The sequence below is a fragment of the Manihot esculenta genome, chromosome 7, assembly GCF_001659605.2.
Source record: "Manihot esculenta cultivar AM560-2 chromosome 7, M.esculenta_v8, whole genome shotgun sequence".
Classification (NCBI taxonomy): domain Eukaryota; kingdom Viridiplantae; phylum Streptophyta; class Magnoliopsida; order Malpighiales; family Euphorbiaceae; genus Manihot; species Manihot esculenta.
In genome coordinates this window covers 16,172,473-16,177,033 of record NC_035167.2, presented here as the reverse complement: position 1 = coordinate 16,177,033, position 4,561 = coordinate 16,172,473, and the positions used below count along the sequence as shown (strand labels likewise).

Genomic DNA, 4,561 nt, shown 5'->3' with positions numbered 1-4,561 from the left:
AATTAAACACATTAATTATTTCAATAAAATGACATAACAATTTAAATTTCTAAAACATACAAACTTTTAATTGAATAATTTTTAAAAAAAATCAAACTGATGAAATTTTTAAAAATAAAAAAACCTCACAATAAGTGATGATACATCATAATTAAAACTCAAAAAATATGATTTAATATTCATAAATTTAATATAAAAAATCTAAAATTTCAGTGTTAAAAAAAATTTCAACTCTTAGTGTACTAAATCCTTTAAAAGATTCGGCCTAAGAAGCCGAATCCTTCAAAAGGATCCGATCAAGTCAATGTCAAATCCTTTAAAGGATTCAGTTTTGATCGAGAGACGGTCAAAAGATGAGGGATTTTGCCGTCAAAAGCTGAATCCCTTAAGGGATATGACAGTCAAAAGCCGAATTTCTTGAGAGTTCGATAGTCAAAACTGAATCTAAGAATTTAACGGTTCATGACCGAATCCAAGGGTTCAACAATTTATAGCCTAATCTTTGGATTTGACAATTAGGATCAAATCAATAAGGATTCGATCAAAGCTGACTTCTTCAGTCTTGGTGTCAATCCAAAATCAAATCTCTAAGTAACGAAAATGACTTAGAGTCTATATCCACAATAGACTCTTAAAAGAATCCAAATTTGATTAAAAGACAAATAATGAGAGCCTATAAAATTGAGTATTTCAGGTACGTCTCGAGACTCAAATAATTTATCTCATAGTTTTGTTATTATACATTAGCTACTAACTCAAGTATTGAAGAAATTGTTAAGCCAACTCACCATGTGTTCTCTTTGCTCTTTCATGTTCGTATCTGGGTCTCAATCCGAGAAAGAGACCAAAACAACATCAATAAGTTTCCAAAAGATAATCAATGGAAGTAACTTAAAATTGCTATTAGGATTGTTCAATTCTGGTATAATTCTTGCTAAGAATTAGAACCAAAATCAAATATCTGATTCTTTGATTTTGATAATTATATTTAGAACCAAATTTCAATATAATTCCAATATAGTTCTAAACAATTTTGATACGATTTTAATTCGATTCCGATTTTTATTTTGATTCTCTTTTAACTTTAATTTTAATTTCAGTTCAAATATTTATTTTTTAAATAATATTCTTACATTTATTTTAGAACAGTAAATAATTAATATCAAAATAATAATAATATTTAAACAATAGTAATATCAATATTAATATATATTATATAAAAAAAGAATATCATATTTATTGTAGCCGAGAAATAGAGTTTTATTGTGATTAGCCGACTTACAAGAAAAAGAATGTGAAGAGATGATAAATGCCCACAACCCGCTCCAATATATTGAAAAAGAGTAAATACAATAAATTGTTTAGAGTTTTTGTATAAGAGAATAATATATTTTTCCTTTATAAGAAGACAAAAATAAATAAAATATTTCTCGATAATCCGACGATGATATTGCCAACTAATAAGTAAGTGAATCCATGATTACAGACGTAATAAAAATATACTGAATTGTCTCTATTTAACAGTAACTTTATACTGAAACTAGACCCATTCAGGAGAGAGCAAGTCTTACTAATACATCGAAGGTTTAAAATGTCCAAAATTTATCTAACGGTAACTTTGTACTGAAACTTAACCAATTCAAGAGAGCGTTAAAATGTCCAAATAAAAATTCAAACGAGATCGCATTATTCATTTATCGAATTCATGAATTCTTGCCGTGTTGCTGTAGATTCATCGATTTGGATAAAAATTTTATCCAAACCGCTCTAATCCAAAACTATCCCAGTTTTGGATGAATGATTGTTGTAACCGATCCAACCCGATAGTTAAAATTAATTGGATAATCGGTTGCTTAGGATGAATTGTATCGGGAATTGATTACTGACCCTGTTAGGTGGATTACACAACTTTTAATGATATAAATCTTATTAATTAATATTTTTTCATGCACACTACTATTTTTCAATTCATTGATATTTTTATTAAAATTACACAATAATATATACATTTAAATTATAATAAAAAAAAATTAAATTATCATATTTTAACAATATAATAATTGTGTTTTAAACAATAAAAATAACCATAAAATTAAAATAATACATTGCATAAAATAAGCTTTCTATTTTCAAATAACAGAAATACCATTAAAATCTATTCATTTTATTAATTCAATATTTCTAAATTCTGCAGACCAATATTCTCCAATTCGTTGATATAATTCTGGAAATTCTGAAAAAAAGTGTAACATATATTTAAAAAAATATTTGTATAATAATGCCAAAAAAATGCAACTATTATTACCTTTCATAGCCTCATCGTTCAACTGGGAAAAAAGCAAGAAACAAATTACTTTAAAATGCAAAATTAACCAAATAAATACACAAATTCAGATAATAATATGTATGAGAACATCTATCTCCCGTATTCTTTGGAGATTATGAATCTAAATAATATAAAGTCTAAATCACATAACTCCATGAACACAATCCAACACCAATCAAAATAAAACATAAAAAAACCATATTATTAATCAAGTTTGAATACTTGCCAATCCAAATGCATTGTAAAATATAGCCAATCAAATTCTCTATTCTTGGTTTTTAATAATCTTAACCATGCTCCAACAAAAACACATTAACAACATGTTATACTGCATATTCTACTCATCTTCATAGTGATTGATACAATAGAAGCAAGGCAAAATTTGATCAATCCTAACCTCATCACCAATTCCCATCTTTTTTCTTTTTAGGAAAATCATGAACAAAAAGGTTATGCATTAAGGAGAAGTAAAAAAATTAAAGACAAAAATAAAAAAGAAACAGAGCATTGCACCAAGGAATCATTATAATAACTAAACAGAAAAATGAATTGGCAATGACAACTATATAATTTAGTAATTTGTTTTTATGCATCCATTAGAACTCTACAACTTTCACAATACATAGTTACAGATTATTCAACAGTATGCAAGACAAGATGCAAATATCAGAAGCTCAACTTCTTTGTAAGTGCCTTTTGCTTCAACTTAGAGATATGACCAACATGCAGATTCCAACCCACAATATAAATTAAATTACAGGCATCCACAACAAAGGTTTTGCAAAGTTTGCTCTGGTAATAAGAGTTCTTCTATTGTTTTCCTAAAATTTGTTTCTATATCGTAAACCTTGAGCTTCACACTTGCAGGCTTTAAAACCACAAACAACTGCCCATAGACTACCACACTTGAACCATTTAAGCCTTCTTCTAGTCCAACACCCATATTTTCCTATCTATCAGTCCTTGGAGCGTAAAAAACTAAAACCCATGTCTTTTCAGCAATACATATATATATATATATATATATATGATTTAGAAAAAAGGGAAAAAAAAAACTAGAAACGCTTTTTTTATATTATTTGCAACTTGGTGCAATTTAAACAAATTACAAATGCTATGAAACACAAACACAAAGCCCTTAAAATGCAATATCCTACTGATAATAACATGTAATTAATACAAGTGAAACTGGAAAAAGAATCCCCCACAAAGCAGGCTCACGAAATCAAATCCAACACCAAATCCATTAAAACTTAAATGTCTACAGAAATCAATTAACAATAGGAAGGATAACTATTTCATCCACTATAGTTCTGAAATCAATATAAAACTTGAATTCAGAAGCAAGGGTTCATACCTATGGAAGCACATCTATAAGTATATTACATTATGAAAGCACATCTAATAAGTAAATTACATTATGGAAGCACATCTATGGCTTTTTTCCTATCTGCTGAACCCTAGATGGGATTCCATATAGATTGGAATGAAAATGAAAAAAAGAAGCTATACCTCTAGAACTAAACCCTAGATGGGATTCCATATATACTGGAACTAAACAATAGGCTTTTAGAGTGGAGAGACCTTCTGCAATAGTGGTAGTGGAGATAAGATTGCAGACCTGGTGTCAATGGTGAGATTGCAATGGCTGTTGATGGTGAGGTTGGATGTCGATGGCGATTGCAGAGAAAAAAGAAGAAAAAGATTTAGAGCAATCGGGTTCGGTGGGTTATTTTAGGAACCGACCAAGAAATAGAGAGTTTTAAATAACTTTAACCAACCCGATTCAACACTGTAAATCAATTCAAAATATTGGGTCCATTTGATTTGGATTGGTTGAATTGGTCGGATTTATCCAACCACTGAACAGGCCTAACGACAGCAAGTGATTTACTTTTGGATGATGGTTGTGTAGTATTAATATTATTTTATATATATTTATTAATTTATAATTTTAATAAAAATATATATATAATTAATATATAAAAATATTAATATATAATTCATTCACATAAATATAATTAAAAATTATAAAATAATTAAAATAATAAATATATTTGTGCACACACATGTATATAACCTATTTAATAAAATAAATTTTAATTAATTAAATTATTTAAATTATATTGTTAAAATTTTTTTAATAACTAATTAGAATATATAATTATTTTATAATATTATTAATAACTATTTAATAATTAAGAGAATTATATTTAAATTATATGAATAATTTAA

The 4,561-nt window shown here is 27.2% G+C and overlaps 1 long non-coding RNA gene across 1 annotated transcript; it reads right to left on the bottom strand.

Annotated features, from left to right (window-relative positions):
• Window positions 1-2,020: 2,020 nt before the first annotated feature.
• Window positions 2,021-4,212, bottom strand: LOC110618749. The gene is made up of 2 exons (XR_006351156.1): window positions 2,306-4,212; window positions 2,021-2,233 (listed from the first exon to the last, which is right to left on the bottom strand). It is a non-coding gene; the product is annotated as an uncharacterized LOC110618749 (long non-coding RNA).
• Between the last annotated feature and the right edge of the window lie 349 nt (window positions 4,213-4,561).